Consider the following 18,552-nt stretch of genomic DNA (forward strand, 5'->3'; position numbering starts at 1 on the left):
TTAAAAAAATTAATCTACATTTAAACACGAGAACTTTCACATAAACATCTAGATTCTGTACTTCCTTTGAAAACTTGAAAATCAGTTAGATTAAACTCTCCTTCCTAAACAGAAAACTATGACTTGGGTAAGTCACGACTAGGTAAGTGAAAATTTCAGTCCCCTTCAGGGTCCTTCTAGCTGGACTAAGAATCAAATTATATACAGTTACAGGAGAGGAAAGAGTTTCTATTGATCCCACATGTCTCGATTGCCTTCAAACTCAAAATATTCTGTATGCAAAAGTGACCCATCTTGGGGTGGCCTGCCCTTAGACCCTATATATTTCAACTTAGTTTTGCCCTTAGCCCCTACACGGTTCAACCTGAGTCTTAGTTTCTTCACCTGTAAAATGAAGATAATGATATCTCTGTAACAGGTTGTTATTAGGATTAAATTAGATAATAAACAGAGAACACACTACATATTAAACACTTAATAAATGATAATAATTACATGTATCATTGATTAGGACCTGCCCCCATTAGAAAGGGCATGTATCGTCCAATTTGGCACCAAAATACTGCATGAGATTTTCATCTCAATATAGATGCTGAACATTAGCTGCTATTTAGTCAGTATGGTTACGCTATTCTTTCCCTTCTGGAGGGAAGCAAATTGTGCCATCCATGATAACCCTCATAGCCATATTGACTAAATTATAATCACAGGATAAGCTATGAAAACCTAGTAGAAATTATCCTTTTGTAGGAAACATTTACATTTATAAAGAAATCTCTATTTCTAATGGTATCAACTCAATGTCCCAGGAAGAGGGTGATGACTCAATCACTAGAAACTATCATTTGAGAAGGCAAGGACTTAAATCTGTAAAACAACATAACTCTTGTTTCCTGAGCTTTTATTGGTAACCTCCCATAACCAACTGCCCACCCTCAACATCTTTTCTCTTTTTCTGAGGATGGTATTTGAAATGGTGGCTTTGGCCATTTCAGGAATTATTCAAAGTTCTTGACTCTCTCCCATATTTACGGGAGGTATACATGTTATTAAGATTACATTTGATTTATTTCTGCTAATAATGATCATGTTGGACCACCTGGGTGGCTCAGTTGGTTAAGCCTCTGCCTTCAGCTCAGGTCATTATCCCAGAGTCCTGAGATCGAGCCCTGCGTCATCAACAAGCTCCCTGCTCAGTGGGGAGTCTGTTTCTCCCTCTCCCTCTGCCCCTCCCTCCTTCTCATGCTGCCTCTCTCAATAAAGAAATCTTAAAAAAAAATAATAATGGTCATGTCAACTTGCTTCTTAGGTCAGCCAGAAGTATAGCATAGTAAATGGTTTTCTCCCCAAGGCTTATAATAATACTTCAATTCTTCAAAATCTGTGATAAATGGAGAGGACTTATGTATTTCTCATTTTTTAAATAAAGATTTTAATTATTTATTTGAGAGAGAGCACGAGCAGGGGAGAGGTGCAAAAGGAGAAGGAGAGGGAGAAGCAGGCTCCCCACTGAGCAGGGAGCCTGATACGGGGCTCAATCCCAGGACCCTGGCATTATGATCTGAGCCAAAAGCAGATGCATAAATGACTGAGCCATCCAGATGCCCCAAGAACTTGTGTATTTCAAGGAAAATAGGAAAGAACCCTAAAACACTAAATGATCATCAAATACTTTAAATATATCCTTATTTCTGAGCAAGGAGCATCTTGTCCACAAGGAAAAGTACTAATTTAAAATTTACCTTCATTTGTAATTTTTGTTGGTCTCACTTCCTTTATTTCAAAATGGTCATTCTAACTTACAAAGTTTTAAGACATCAGAAAGATCCCAAGATATCTGGGTAATGCATTAAAAACAAAGTTGCCATACTTTACTTTTAAAAAATCTGTTTGCAGTCATGGTGTGTTCAGGATAAAAAAGATGTGTCCAACTTCTGAAGATGTCATTCCTATTCTCTGTATGTCCCTGTCCCCTCTTCCCCAAATGCACTTTCTACCTTTTTCTGACCTGCTCAGTGCTCCTGGAAGACTATTTTCTTTTAATAGAACTACTGGAGTTCTCTTAATGGTTGCATTGATTTATTTATTACATTTAGTTAGGAGGCAACAGGAGAAGATTGGCAAGGTAGAAAAGAAAAAGGGATAGAAGAGAGGTCATATAGGAGATATCCCCATACTTATGAAATCTACCCACACTTAATGGCCCTGTGTCTAACTGTGATTCTTCCATGGTCACAGTTCATTTAATACAGGACTCCTTACACAGCTCCAAACTCTCTCTAAGCTCCAGTAACACCATTTTCTCCATGTGGCCCTTAAGGCCTAAGTGTGGTAATGGCATCCCATTGTGATTGGTGCCTGAGAAACTACATGATTCTTCAATAGTTCTCCTATCCCTGAGTATTCCTCTCTAACAGGTATCTTGGAACATTCAATTAGATTCTGTCTCCTGACAGGACCCTGACTGATAAAGAAACCATTACCAAATCTGATATTTTGTTTAAAAGCTTTTATATAGCCTTAATTTTAGAAGTATGATTGTTAGAGAAATAAAAATAAAACCCATGAATAGTATAAAATGATGACTGCATAAAGTATATAATATTTGTAACTAAAGAGATATATATGACTATTTAAGACCTGTTTCTTGCAAAGTCAAGTTTGCATAAATGTGTACCATTTTAACAAAATATATGTTAGCATGGGAGAAAACGCTGAATAAAGTAATCCTAGCGGCAACGCAATCCTTCATTATGAGAGAACGTCAATTTTCAAATTAAATTCCTGAATCAATTGAGGATGGTTGATGAGCATTAAAATATTCTAAGTATTGGAAATACTGATTATTTAATAAAGCACTTTTTTAGCACTGGGATTAAATATGCCTTGTAAATCAAATATCAAGAAATAATTACTTTTATTGAAACCAAGCCATTAGGATACTCAAGTGTAATTTTGGCACCCTGGCAACTAGGAAAGACAAATAACAACTATTCATGGTGATGAAAAGGATTTACAAAAAAACAAATGTTCCAGGGCCTATCCTGAACTGAAGATAAAATTACTTAATAACATTTCATTTATAACTAAAACACTGGACAATTTCAATTGCTATGAAAATTCTTAAAATATTCTACAGTGCATATTGACTTAGGAGGAACCAAGATATGCTATGTCTAGTTTGGGTTTTCCGTATACTAAAGTGCATCATTTTGATGTTATTGGTAATTGATAATGTACATATGTTTTACCTTTATTTAAGAAACAGTGTTAGAGGGGCGCCTGGGTGGCACAGCGGTTAAGCGTCTGCCTTCGGCTCAGGGCATGATCCCGGTGTTATGGGATCGAGACCCACATCAGGCTCCTCCGCTGTGAGCCTGCTTCTTCCTCTCCCACTCCCCCTGCTTGTGTTCCCTCTCTCGCTGGCTGTCTCTATCTCTGTCAAATAAATAAATAAAATCTTTAAAAAAAAAAAAAGAAATAGTGTTAGATATGTACTTTATGCGTACTAAGAACTATGGATAAAATGACAGAGTAATAATGTTGTCTAAATACTCTGGACAACTGAGAATAATTTTTAGCATCAATAAATATTTTCTCTATCACCCTATGTCATATAGGAAGAATTCTGCTCTTAGTACCCAAATATATTAAATAAAAATGTAATATTAACAGGTTAAAACATGTATTAAGATTGTAACATTCTTACCAATTTCTAAATTCTCCTACCTCAGTTGTTACATTTGTAACAATCAAGAGAATACTAGCTTATGAGGACTTTGGGTAAAAATTAGTATTCCTTATTTTTTTTTTTTATTTGATAGTGTATTCTGCTTTAGGCTGTCTTTAGGCATCTGTGATGGTGACAAGGAAATTCATCACCCTCAAAGAGGATGCATTTAAATCATTTTGAGATTGAGTGGTTAAAGAGTAAAATGCTCCAAAATATAATAGAAAGTAGGACGCATTTCCTTATGGTCTCTCAGGTGAAAAGAGAATTTGAACATGAGACTGTAGCTCATGTTTCTCCGAAAAGGGGGAGGCCATCCCATTGCCAGGTATCATTTGTGTTTCTTATACCTGTGGGTAATGCGGGGAACATGCCCAAATGAGCTCAATTTGTTAAAAGCAGGAGTTTTAACAATGGGGATTGGGGAACAATGTGCCAGTGGGCATTATACTTCCTCCCTCTGCCTCATCCTCTACCTCGAAGTCTCATCAAAACAAGGATTTTATGAATTGTGCCACAGCATCATATCAAGTCTTCCTGCATGCAGTCTTTTCAGATTCAAAATTACTCTTCCTATTGCAGCAGTACTGATCTTTCTAAATAAAGCACATTTTTGAAAATGCCATCCTATGTCTGCCTTCAGACTTCCCAAACATGCGAAATTCAAATGCCTTAACATGGTGTGTAAGTGCAAGTACCGTCTCTTGTCACTAACCACCCCCAGCCTTATTTAGCTGTATTTCATGCTCTAATTATACTAAACTGGTTACAGCTCCACCCATATTTATTTCCTCTCTCATATCCGGAATTGTGCACACAGCTGGCATACCCTTTACCACCTCACAATCGTTTTTCCTAATGCTAACACTTAGCCAAAACAACCTTCCTCCGGGAAGACTCCGAGGACTCTCAAAGACTATTAAATACCCTTCTTTCATTTTACCGGAGCACTCCGTAATTCCTTGATCATACCACTTGATCTTAACGTATTTTCACTGCCTGTTTATCTAGCTTTTGCGCTACCACTAAAAGCTCTAAGAAAAGATTCATTTTGCTACGATCCTCAACTTGTAAAATAACAGTTCTAAATAATTTACTGCTGTTGAGTGAAGAGGCTTCCTAACCTATATCCACAGATTTTTTACTTCAGAGAATCAGTGGCCAAGTGGGCAATCTGTAACTGGGAGAGCGTTAAAGTGTGGAGGAGGGGAACTGCCACTTTGGGGGTCTGTCACATTTAGAAACTCAATCTATACAGTGGTATGCTATATAAACATGTCTCTCTTCTAAGTTTTATTTTATTTTTTGTGTCAGTAAACACTAAAAGGCACCCACAGAAAATTTAAAATTACAAGGTTTTTCCCCTTTATTACCAATGATGGGCACTTTAAAAACATCATGTCAGGCAGAGAACGCTCTCCATGAGATATAGAAAAGAGAGAAAACCATTTTATTATTGAATAAGCACTAAAGCAGATTACAATGTGCATCATAGGCGATCTGCAGGGAGCTTACAAGGATGGAAAGAAATTCCACCATATACATCACCAAGCAGTTATAATCCATTACATACATATCTTCATGAGTAACCATAACTTGTCTTCCTGTAAGAGGACTTTACAACATCACTCGTTATACATTCTTTCTTAGTTCATCCCAAATTTACCTGTCATTGTGGCAGCCATTTGTTTTAGCTAACTGCCAATGTATGAAGGAAAAATAAACCTTCTATCACTAGGACAAGCATTTGGTTAAAGCTCAGAGTAAGGCATCCCCACAGTGACAGGGAGAGAGAGGCACTATACTCCTTGATGTTTACATTTTCAAAGAGATGTCTCCCAGAAAATGTCTCCTCAAGAGACATGCTCCTGAGACATCAAGAGATGTCTCCTCAAGAAAAATGCTCCTGGGTTGTAAAGCTCAAAAGAGGCTTAGCTAGACTTTAAAAACATCTATAGAAATATCAAAGGGAAAAAAGAAGGAGTCACAAACAATAGGTTACTCACAGAAATGTACTGAAAAACAGAGGGGAAAAGATCAGTTTCCCCCTTGGCAGCAGGAAAAATACCATTTTTAAAAAATTTACCCTTGGGGCGGCTGGTTGGCTTCGTCAGTTGAGCATCTGCCTTCGGCTCAGGTCATGGTCTTGGGGTCCTGGGATCGAGCCCCAGGGCAGGCTTCCTGCTCATCAGGGAGTCTTTTTCTCCCTCTCCCTCTGCCACTCGCCCTGCTTGTGCTCTCTTGCTCTGTCAAATGGATAAATAAAATCTTTAAAAAATATACTAATTTACCCGCAACACCATTCAACTCAAACAGTCAGAGTTTGATATGTGGGCCTTGCTAGAAGACCCTACTTCCTCTATCACAATCCATACACTTTACACATTACAGAATAAATCCATTGAGAAACACACACACATGGCTTTAAAAAACATATATTTATGTATGTGTGATAATAAGATGCACAAATTCTATCAATGATCCACACCTTTCACACTTGAACTTAGGACCCATATACAGAGGATATGTTAAAATATAGAAAGAATGGTATTGCCAGGGTATTAACAATCACAAGAGATACCAATATGTATCTCATATAGGTATGCTGTATATATGCAACTGCCTACTGAAAGTTGGAAGAAATAACTAATAGGTATGTTTAAAGCAATGTGTTCAATTCTATGGGTAAGCTGCTGGTACCATACACTTCCTTATATTGTTAAAGTTCACTCCACTCTTCAGTTGCTTGGGCCAAAAAAGTAGGAGTCATCACTGACTTCTCTCCTTCTCTTACATTCCCCATTCAGCGTATCAGGAATTGTTTTCTCAAACTACAAAAATGTGTACCCAAATCTCAACATTTCTTACGCCCTCCACTGTTAAGTCTAAACTACCATTTGTTACCGGGATTATTGTAAAAGCGCCATTAATTAGTCTACTTGCTTCACATCTTGTGTTCCTACACTATCTTCTCCATAGAAAAGGCAGAACGATTTTTAAAAAACATGTCAGATCATATTTTTCTTTCTTTTTGAAGATTATATTTATTAACCTATTTATTTATCTATTTAAGAGAGAACAAGAGAGCGGGGGGGGGGAGGAGAGGGAGAGGGCCAAGCAGACTCCACGCTGGGCGCAGAGCCCGATGAGGGGGGACTCTATCTCAAGACTGGAGCGGAAATCAAGAGCTGGATGCTTTACCCACCGAGCCGCCCATACACCTAGACCCTACTTCTCTTCTGTTCAAATCTCCAATGATACGGCAATTTACTACCGAAGTCAAAGTTTACAAAATGGTTTACAAGTCCCACAAGGCCCCCTGTTAATTCTGACACCTCATCTCCTGTTACTACTGTCATTGCTGAGCACTCTACTATATCCACACTAGCCACCTGATATTCCTCAAACATGCCAGGGGCGCTCTGGCTCTGAAGTCTTCGAACTGCTTATTTGTTCTGTCTTGAACTCTCCTCAGCTCCTGGTATGGCTCTGCCCTTCACTTCCTTCACCATTTTGGGGAAGTTCATTTTGTAAATGTATTTTTGATTAAGACAAAATTTACATAATATTCACCTTGTTAAAGTGTAAAATTCAGTATTTACTATTATTTTTACAGAGCTGCACAATAATCACCGTTTTATAATTCCAGAAACTGTTCAACAGCTCAAAAGGATACTTCATACTTACTATACTTGAACTTCCCCATTGCCTCATCTTTTCAACCCATAGCAACCATTTATTGGGTTTCTGTCTCTGTGGATTTATCTATTCTGGTCATTTAATACAGATGGAGTCATATAATATGTGCCCTTTTATGTCTGACTTCTTTCACTTAGCATGCTGTTTCTTAGGTTCATCCATATTTTACATGTAACAGTATTTCACATTCGTTTTTACAGGTGAAAATACTGCATTGTATAGATACACTAAAATTTTGTTTGTCGATTCATCTGTTGATAGACAGGAACATTAACTTTTAAGTACTGAAGTATAAATTCAACATTAGAGTATCCACAATTATAATTGGTAGTATAGATTATACATGATGTGAACAGACTGCTGTATAAAAATGATACGTAACTTACTTGTAAGCAAGTATTTCTTAATAAACTCCCATCTAGCTCCTTTTTTATTAAATACATGAATGTTATACTTTCATCAATCTATTACCTCTGAGAATTTATATTTGGACTGGGGTTAGCCAGATCTCTAAGACAACAATGGACTCCTTAGTCTGTACATTACAGATTAGGCCAAGCAGTTATAACTATGGATCTCACCTGAAAGAAGAGATCACCAAGGCATAACTTTCGGGAATTCAACCAACAGAGAAACATCTGTGTCAGAATATTTTTCCTTTCTTTTCTTTTTTCTTTTCTATTCTTTTCAGGATACTATTCAGCTAGAAACTCAACCCTGTTACAGATGTATGTATTGTGCTCAAAGATGGCTGGAATGTTCTGAGAGGTCTTTGTGACATCATGACTCTCAAAGATCTGCCCACCTGAGGGTAAAGAGCACAATACTCAAGAGAGTCAAGATTGGTGGCCTTTACTGTTGAAGGATGGGCATCAGCTTAGGAAGGGCCCTGGGTTTCTACCACCTTTTACTTCCAAGGGCAGTCTGGATGCCCTTAAAGTTAAACTAAGCACACATGGCCAAATTTACATGGACTGTGGCTAAATAAAATATTGTCTTGAGGTTTTTAAAATTGATAAAATTTACATATTAAAAAGTCAGTACATTATAGTGTATATCTTAGTACTTTCTAGCATAATTGAAAGGTTGTACAAGCAGCACAACTATCTACATTCAGAATATTTTCATCATTCCAAAAATAAACCCCATTCACAAAAACAACCATTCCCCACTCTCCCTCCCCAGATCCTGGCAACCACTAAGCTACATTCTGGCTCTTTGGACTTTCATATTCTCTACATTTCATATAAATGGAACATAAAATCTGTGGCCTTTTGTGACTCCTTACTTTAACTTAGCACATTTTTGAAGTTCATTCATATTGTGGCATACATAAGAAAGCATTCCTATGTACAATATACAGTCATATAGACATAAACTTTTTATTTACCCATTTATTCATTGATGGGCATTTGGTAATGCACTATTTGAATAGTGTGAATAATATTGCTATATACACTGCAGTACATTGATGTGCAAGTGTTTGTGTGGACATATCCCTCACCTTTTTAAACATTAAACATCTCCTTCACATGATGGCCTGCCCTAACCATTCTATTTAAAATTATACCATCGCCTCCCCCTCGATTACATTCCCCATTCCTACTCCCTGGTTACTTTTCTCTAGAACATTTGCAATAATTTGTTTATTGTTCATCTTTCTCCACTAACATACAAATTACATGATGGTAGAGAATCTTCTCTGTTTCATGCTCAATCCTCAATGCTGGGAAATTGCCTTGTACAGAGCAGATGCAAAATATATATCTGTTGCTACTTTCTGAGCCTTCTGTTCATAGCTACTACTGTTCACACTGCCCCCAGTATACCCATGGTTTAAAAAGCCAGTCCCAGTAAGATCTCCACCATCTGCCTTTTTTATGAAAGGAACTGGAAGAGTGTGTGGACAACCTCCAGACACACTACTTTCTGGATATCACCATGCTATGTACTAACACAGAGGACCTAGATAACATTGCAGGGGGAGATGGAGGATAGTAAATATCACCCAACTTTCTAAAAAACAAAAAACAAACAAACAAAAAAAACAGTATGACAGAACTATCAAGATTACATGAACTGGATCATATGGGAGTTAAGCACAAACACTGTGGAGGGAAGAGGAAGGGATATGAATCCTACTCTGCTGCTTTTTAGCTATATGACCTTGAGTAAGTTAGCATCTTTACCCTCATTTTCTCATACATAAAATGGGTGTTAATTGTACCTACGCTGTGGGGTTGTCATGAGGATATATGCGTTAAAAAATGTAAAGCACTTATGATAGTGTCCGGCACCTAGTAACTATTACTATCATCATTGTTGTCATCACCACTATCATATAAAATGTAAAACAACTCATAATTTTCTTTACACCACAATGGCATAGAAATCATAAAATTCTAAAATGTCCATCAGTGGATAAAGGAAAGAAAAATCACACACACTTTGATATCACCCAATTGACAAGGGCATTTCAAGTAAAGAATATGCATAATAAAAACAATTATATCAACGAACATTTAATTAGAGGCAGTGCAGTATAATAATTAGGAGCATAGTCTCTGGAATCATGTTACCTGAGCTCAAAACCTTACTATACAGCTTACTAGCTGGGTGACCCTGAACAATTTATGTAATCTCTCTACTCATTTTCATTTTCGTTAAATTAATATAACAGTATCTAGCTCTTCGGATTGCCGTTGAGAATTAAGGACATTTGTACATGTTAAAGGCTTAGTTGAGTGCCTGGCACCTAGTTAGTGTTCATTATATTTTAGCTAGTACTACTCGTACTTTATTCCATGCACTATGCATGAAGACCTCTACCATGACTATGTCCAAGGAACCCAAATCACTCCCAAACACTTAATGCTGTACCAATAACAGAAAGCGTAATGTCACAGTGAATTTCTGTCTATCTTCCTGACTCAATTTTGTCTCCCTTAAAAGCATACAACTCTTTAATCTCCATATCTCAAACATCTAGGAGCTGGATTAAACAATAGTATGCAATACTGCCTAGAATAGTGTAAATAATTGATAAATGCTTGTGGATGGAAAGAAAAGGATGACAGAAGATAATAAACCCAGGGGCGCCTGGGTGGCACAGCGGTTAAGCGTCTGCCTTCAGCTCAGGGCGTGATCCCAGCGTTCTGGGATCGAGCCCCACATCAGGCTCTTCTGCTATGAGCCTGCTTCTTCCTCTCCCACTCCCCCTGCTTGTGTTCCCTCTCTCTCGCTGGCTGTCTCTATCTCTGTCGAATAAATAAATAAAATCTTAAAAAAAAAAAAAGAAGATAATAAACCCAGTCAAGCTAAGTTGCTACCATCTGTCCCACAGTCACAATTTCTTCATTTATATTATATTTTGGCCTTTCTGACTCAGGTGTCTCTCCATTTTCTGCTCACTTGAGCTTCAAGGCTTCAGGGCTAATGAAAGAAGCAGAGAGGTCTCAGAGGTTCCTACATCATTAGCCATACATATGCCCAGAATAGTTAAGCCCCAATGCCAAAGTTTCCCATCAATCATTTCATACTTCTAACAGAGTTTTAAAGGATGGCCTAAATGGGCACATCTTCAGTTTGCAGTAAACTCATAAATAACTGCACTGATCCGAAAGTCTTCCTACACTAAGAAACAGGAGGATCTTTCTACAAAATTTTAAGATACGTTTTTAAATTACCAGGAGATGGCAGATTTCTCTGATAAAGAAGTAATGAAGTAAAACAGGTCATTTTTTAATAAACATGGTCAACATCTGTCAGATTCATTGCAAACAGCATGATAGGGCAGTCTTCATTTTCACAGGATGGACTCAAAAATATCAAACAGTGGAGGTCTTAAATCTTTTATTTGTATTTACGATTTCACATTTGAAATGGGCTATCAGTATCAATACTGAGTAGTTGTCAGTTCCACAGAGAATTGAACATCACAAGCCAGTCAAAGAAATTATTCATTATCTTATGAAAGATTCTCTCCCAAATTTGCTGCAGATTCTAATTAGCTGAGAACGCCATTTCAGCTTTTAGTTAATACTGAAATACATCATCCAAAGAATTAAGTATCTTATTTTTCATGAAAAAAAATTGTGGCTGTGACAAAATATTACTGAACAGGGAATTGTTTAAATTACAGGCTTGCAAACAAAATTTTCTTATTCTGAGGGGATGAAAGAAGCAAACCAAAGAAGATTCTCTAACGTTATCCCCAGAAATGACATCCACTGGTTCTAAGCAATGCCAGGGCATCTACCTTACATATAACAAAACTAGCAGGGGCCCCTGGGTGACTCAGCTGGTTGAGTGGTTGCCTTCAGCCCAGGTCATGATCCCAGAGTCCTGGGATGGAGCCCCACTTAGGGCTCTCTGCTCAGCAGGGACCCTGCTTCTCCATCTCCCTCTGCCTGCCACTTCCCCTACTTGTGCTCTCTCTCTCTGTCAAATAAATTTTAAAAATCTTAAAAAAAAAAAAAACAAGCCAAATATAAAAACAAAAATAGGTATGTTCCCATGTTTGATTATATTTCCATTAACCTTCAATGAAGTATTAATAGTGGTCCAACAGCTTCAGGGAAGCAAAGAATTTAACTTCTGAGCTCGAGGTGAGAAACTACAAATGGGAAATAATGTATATATTCACTGGATACCCTCATAAATGCTGCGAACTGACTTTCTGGGCTCTCTTGAGCTTCTGAATCTAGCACTATTATCACTGATTTGGATATTCATCTACTACTCTCCTTGCCTGATTAACCCTTTTTATTGAACGAGGTCTAAATTGCCACCAACAGTTGTAATAGAAACTGGAAAGTTGTAACACAAGATAGACAGTGATATAGCCTGTGAAATGGTATGGGAAAGGTATTATGAAACTGTAAATTCAAAAAAGGACAGTTAAGAGAGTTTCTGCTAGGTTTCTCCACTGTAAAGTTATACATCAAAGATCCTTGGATTATCTTTCCACGCAAAGGAATATCTCTTGATAGCTCAGAGACCGGGGTCGGGCAGTGGCTAGTGGATAAAAAAACAAAAGCTGCATCTCAGCTAAAGCATGGACCCTACTCTTCCGAAGAGAGGTTTGGCTATTTTATGCACACTCGAGCAAACAAATTTCCTGATTTGTGCTGCAGCCATGGATATTCAGTTCAACTCATTTCAACCCAACAGCTATTAATCAAGTATTTAATAAGTGTTCAGCCAAGTGCTGGATGCTAATGTGGAGAAAAGTATACACTACTGCTGTGCCCTTGAGGAACTCAAAACCTCATACTGGAATTAAGTAATCGTGCCAGGTGATAAATGAGTACGTACCCAGGTGAGTGGTACAGGTTATACATACCAGAATAGTTCAAAGGAGGGATGAACTGGGGTAAGCCCTGAAAAGTTGGACCAGTCATGAAAGACTTCAGAGGAGAGACAGAATGTAAAGCTGGGCCATTAAAATAAAGTTGAAATTGAACCACGTACTACTTGAATATATCACATCTGTGTATTAACTGGAAGTACCAGAACGGTTAAAAACAGCCATGAACTAGTATTTCAGATATCAGTTGTCTTAGAAATTAACTATAAAGCCCTAGGCAAGTTGCTTAGACTCTTTGAACCTCAGATTTTCTATTCCTAAATTAAAGGGATTTGGCAAGATAATTTCTAGGGACCTGGAAGCAATACTGTATTCAAGCCGAGATTCAGTGATTGGTTCCAGGCTCTGAAAAATTATGTGCTTAATGAGAACAATTGCTTTTCTTTAAATATTAGTGTAATTTTCATTGTTCACTCAATTCACGATAGATTTTATCCACATAGCGATGTTTCTAGGACTCTCGAACACAGTTACTTAGAATGGCAAGAATGGTTAGATAAGTACATGACGTGGACTGGGTGTTAAAAATGGAAATTGGTGGAGGCTGTAGCAATCTGTAGAGTTCCTGCCCTTCCTGATGAAGGAAAGGTAATAACTCTTAGCTCTAGCTTACTATTGCCAACATGAACAAGAAACCACTGTGGCCAATATCCTCAAATTAAAGGAAGCCATAGATCTGGATTTTTAAGTGAAATCTACTTCCATTTCTTTGAAGCAATATGGAAGTCAACATACTCTTGCTCAAGCAATGTATCTGTATGTACATGCCAAAATAAACACAAAGATTGCCAGATTGAAACCGTTCGTATACTGCACACTCTCTATTATCCAGTATAAAATTAATACATAGGTGTATTGTCTGCAATGGGATCACCAATTCACATAGTTCAAGATAAAACCTCTCTTTCATATACAGATGACATATTCTACTGAGAATCAGGAAGGCCAAGAAACTTGGGGTTGAATTTAACCCAAGCCACAATGAGTACTTCCTCATACTAACTCCATTTTCACCAATAGCACATATTTGTAAGATAGCGGGCTAAAGCCAATATAGAAGAATAAAGCCCCTTTCTCTGTTCTAAATTATCCCATACCATGAGGCAGAAATCAAAACAGCATATGTCATTCTAAATTCTCAAGGAGAAATTCCATATTTCGCCTCTGTTCATTTTAGACATCAGTTTCACATTCTTGCTGTGAACAGCTACTACAAACGGGCAGCTAATGAGGAAGGATCCTTCCTGCCCAGTCTCTATTCTTTAATATTTCTCAGCTTATTAATAGCTGCCTAAGTAAAACAAACTGCTCATAATTTTAGGGAAGTTTGTTTATTTGTTTTTTAACCTTCAAAAGGTAATCTATGCTTAGAAGCATGTAAGTTAACACAGGTGCTTTTTAAAACCACCATCACAGTTTCATAAACTGGATATAATCAATAGCTCTCAAGGTTCCCTGAGGGAAGAAAGTAAACTAAAGCTAAATAAAGAACATCATATTTGAAATATTACTTCAAGTTCTAAGTTGTATTTATTTGATGTGACTGAGAGACAAGAGGATCAACTTCCGTTCTTTCCTAGAAAAGAATTTGTCTCTCCACCTCACAATCTGTCTTGCTTCCTCCTGGGTCTTCCATTGCCCGGAGGTTAAAAAGAAAGATTTCAGCTCTGGGCTTCTGGTTGCCCTGGCATTTGTAAGGACTGTCACATGGAACATTCTTTAAGGGACATCCAAGGAGCTTTGCTTCATGCTATCAGAGGCTAGGTTATTTGGAATATAAATCTTCGAGACATTATTGTGTTTTCACTAAAGCTAGCCCTAGCCATCTAAAATGTCGGTTTAGCTTTATTGCTCATTGTTTATTAAAATTCATCTCACAAAGCACAACATACAACTATTTTCGGAAGAGGGCAATATTTGAGAGCGAATTACAAAAAAGAGAAAGAACGAAAACAATGGCCTGGAGGAAATGGAGATTTTTAGCTTATTCCTAGGGAGACAGATTTATATCTGAAGTCTAATCCGGACATTACTCTCTAAGAATTTGAGAAATAAACAGCTCTTCTGTGTTAGAACCAAACGTCATGGAAAGACTGTACAATTTTTCCACATCAGTGAATGTGTTATCAAAAATCACCTCATATTATAACACTTCAAGTCCTTTCAACACTCTTCTCCATGCCAAACTTAACACAATATACAATACACGTATATTAACCTTTCTAAAAGACATGTTGCTGTCCCTGAGTGGGATGCTTTATTTGTTCGATTAAGTCAACTTATATCACTGAGCATGGACTCCAAACATTGCAATGTGCTGGTCACTGAAAATTCTGGAATAAATAGGTGATTGGCTTTCCTGAGGGAGACTCCAACCTCATATTGCTTGATACATCTACTAAAACCAATGTGTCAATATATTTAATACTTGGCTTTTAGACTGCTGTCTCTGAATAAAAAGCTTTTGTTATTAACCCCAATGGCATTTTCACCACTAAGCATTATGAATGTCATTACCTTTCTTTTGTTCACTAGGTACTCTGCCCTCCAATTGCCTCAAATACTCATGTAAATCTACACAGCTGGATTTTAAGCTCTTCAAAGTTATTGACTAGTCAAAGTATATACAAATAAAGAACTGAGCGAACAGCATCAAGTGGTTAAATCTGTGACTACTATAGAATTAAAAATCTCAGGTAATTGTTTCTAAGCTCAAATACATATTTTTGTATTGCGTAAAATTATAATTTGTATCCAAAAAAAGACAGATGGTTCAGAGGAAAAACCATTACTTCTGATGAGGAAAAATGTGTTCAGGGGCACTTGCTGGTTTACAGTGTGACTTGGGGCAAATCACTTCAAATCTGAGAACTCCAACTCCCATCTGTGTGAAATTCAATATTAATATTGGTCTTCTCTTCTTATCAGAAATTGTGAGACTAAAGTTAGAAATAATGAAGTAAATATAAGTTGTTATATTATATTAAATACTGTTACTACCTTTCAATAAAAAGAATATTGCATTTGATTAACAATTTTCCCTCAAGGTTTCTCTCGTTTCTATTAAGTAAATAGTATTTTTTTTTTTTACTATTTCTTCAGATGCCTTTACATTACATAAATGTACAAAAAACTCTAAATAAAAAGTGACGAGATATGTTTTTGGAATTAATCCATGATCTCACGGATTCTTTTCCATTATTCTTTAGCAAAAACACCTCTTGGGCGCCTGGGTGGCTCAGCTGGTTAAGCATCTGCCTTAGGCTCAGGTTATGATCTCAGGGTCCTAGGATCAAGCCCTGCGTCAGTCTCCCTGCTCAGCAAGGAGTCTGCTTCTCCTTCTCCCTATTTCTCCTTCTGTGTGCTCACTCACGCTCTCACTCAAATAAATAAAATCTTTTAGAAATTAAAAAACAAAAACAGAAACAAAAACAAAAAAGGTCCCTCTCCCTCAGAAGAAAATCAAGCAAGGTACTCAAATGTTCTGTGAACAAAGCTATCATATGCAATGCATCGAGGCGATAGTTTTCAAAAATACAAAATGTAATATTTTTATCCAAAAAATAATTTCTTTTTTTATGATGGAGAAGATCCTTAAGAATTGGTAAGGTTATCCTAAAATTCATATGGAAATGCAAGGGACCCAGAGTAGCCAAAACAATCTTGATGAAGAAGACCAAAGTTGGAAGACTAACAAACCAAATGATTTCAACATATATGACACAGCTACAGCAATCAAGACAGTGTAGTACCACATAAGGATAGACCAATGTAGTATAATTAGAACAATGTGTTGATTTTCAATAGGGGTATCATGATGATTCAACGGGGTAGGAATGGTTCCTTAAACACTTCTGGGACAAATGGTATCCTCATGGAGAGGACGCTGACTCCGGAAGAAAATACTATATATGATTTCTCAGCCCACACCATAAGCAATTATTTTAAGACCTTATCTGCCAGGTCTCATGACCTAGTCTCATGCATTCTACCCACCAGACTTGTTGCACAGTCAATGCATTTCAAGCTCTGAAGGGACTGAGTCACCTAGCCCCCAACAAAGGCCATTCTCCAATGCCAATCTGTATTCCTATCCAAAGCGCCTCAGTGGAGACTTCTTTATCAAAGGCTTGACCACCAGTAATTAGTACTTTCCTACTCCAAGCACTTCCTCCTCTCATTTTCCCCAGCCCTCAGGTCCATAAAACAGCAGAAGCCTTTTGATTGAGAGGTGACCCACCACACTAGCTAGCACTCCACTGCCAATGTTTGCTGAAAAATTTGCCCATGTCCTGTGCCTCTGTGAGGGAAAATGGAACACTGTGAGTAGCTGGCATCTCCTTTCTGGCCTCTTACTTATACTATCACAATAAGTTAATAAAGTCTTGATTGTTATTTTCGGTTTCGTTTGCTGTACTAATTTATCAACTTGACACCTGCCAATTCCTGATACCTGCAAAGCAAATTTGAACTCCTACCTCAAGCCATATACGATCATTAACTCAAAATGGATCATGGACTTAAATGTAGGAGCCAAAAAATTAAAACTCTTAGTATAAGAAAATAAGGGTCAATCACCAGAACTTGGTTCAAAGATTTCTTAAATATGACATCAAAAGCAAAGCAACAAAAGAAAAAACAGATAAATTGGAATTTGTCAAAAGTAAACACTTTTGTGTTTCAAAATAAACCATAAAGAGAAGACACCACACAGAATGACAGAAGACATTCTGTGATCATATATCTTATAAGGCATTTGCTTCCAGAATATATAAAGAACACATACAATTCAACAATAAAAAGATAAACCAATTTAAAATGTGTAAAGGATGTGAACAGACATTTCTCCAAGGAAGATAAAGAAATGGCCAATTTGCACATGAAAAGATGCTCAACATCATAAGCAACGAGGCAAATGAAAGTGAAAAACAAGTAATAGAGACCGGAAGTTGTACAACTGCGTTTACATGAAATAACCAGAAAAGGTAAGTCCACAGAGATAGAAAATAGATTGATCATTTCCAGGGGTTGGATGGGAAGGGAAAATGGGGAGTGACTATCAGCAAGAACAAAGTTACTTTTGGGGGATGATGAAACTGCTCTAAACTTAGATGGACTGATAATTGTATGACTCTTTAAATGTACTGAAAACCACTGAGTTTAACAATTTAAAAGAGTAAATTTTATGGTATGTGAATTATCTTGTAGGACACTTGGACATCAATATTAAGACAGCCAATCATTATGATATTTAACCAACAATAAAATGCAAGTTAAGAGAGCCTGACAAATGATAGAATTCTAGACAAATCCCTCTTTTCATTCCATCATTAATATACACAAAAGCCTTTTCTCCATAACCACAAATCACAAATACTTATTGCTCTGTTTCCAAAAGGGTATTGTCGGAGTAGCAAAATGGTATAATAAATAATGGGCTTCAATTGAAAAGAAAAGGATACAAGTCTCACTTCTGCTACACTGTGAGTATATCCTGCTAAAAAACCTCTCTCATTCCAATATCAATCAGAGAAATTGGAACTCTTATACATTGGAGGTGGGAATAAACAGCTACTATTGAAAACAGGTGGTTTCAAAAGAAGTTGAAAATAAGATTACCATATAACCCAAGAATTCCTCTTCTAGGTATATAATCAAAAGAACTAAAAGCAGATACTAAAAAGATATACAATAATGTCTATAGCAACATTATTCATAATAGCCAAATCGTAGAAACAAGACAAATATCCACCAA

At 37.1% G+C, this 18,552-nt stretch overlaps 1 long non-coding RNA gene across 1 annotated transcript in view; it reads right to left on the reverse strand.

Annotated features, from left to right (window-relative positions):
- LOC123796542 (uncharacterized) overlaps positions 1 to 18,552 on the reverse strand; it is a 119,322-nt gene that overhangs the window by 39,902 nt on the left and 60,868 nt on the right. Inside the window, exon 3 of the long non-coding RNA XR_006780770.2 lies at positions 5,817 to 5,976. This is a non-coding gene — a long non-coding RNA (uncharacterized LOC123796542). The remainder of the gene's footprint in view (positions 1 to 5,816; positions 5,977 to 18,552) is intronic.

The sequence above is a fragment of the Ursus americanus genome, chromosome X, assembly GCF_024610735.1.
Source record: "Ursus americanus isolate L20-20 chromosome X, mUrsAme1.1.p, whole genome shotgun sequence".
NCBI lineage: Eukaryota > Metazoa > Chordata > Mammalia > Carnivora > Ursidae > Ursus > Ursus americanus.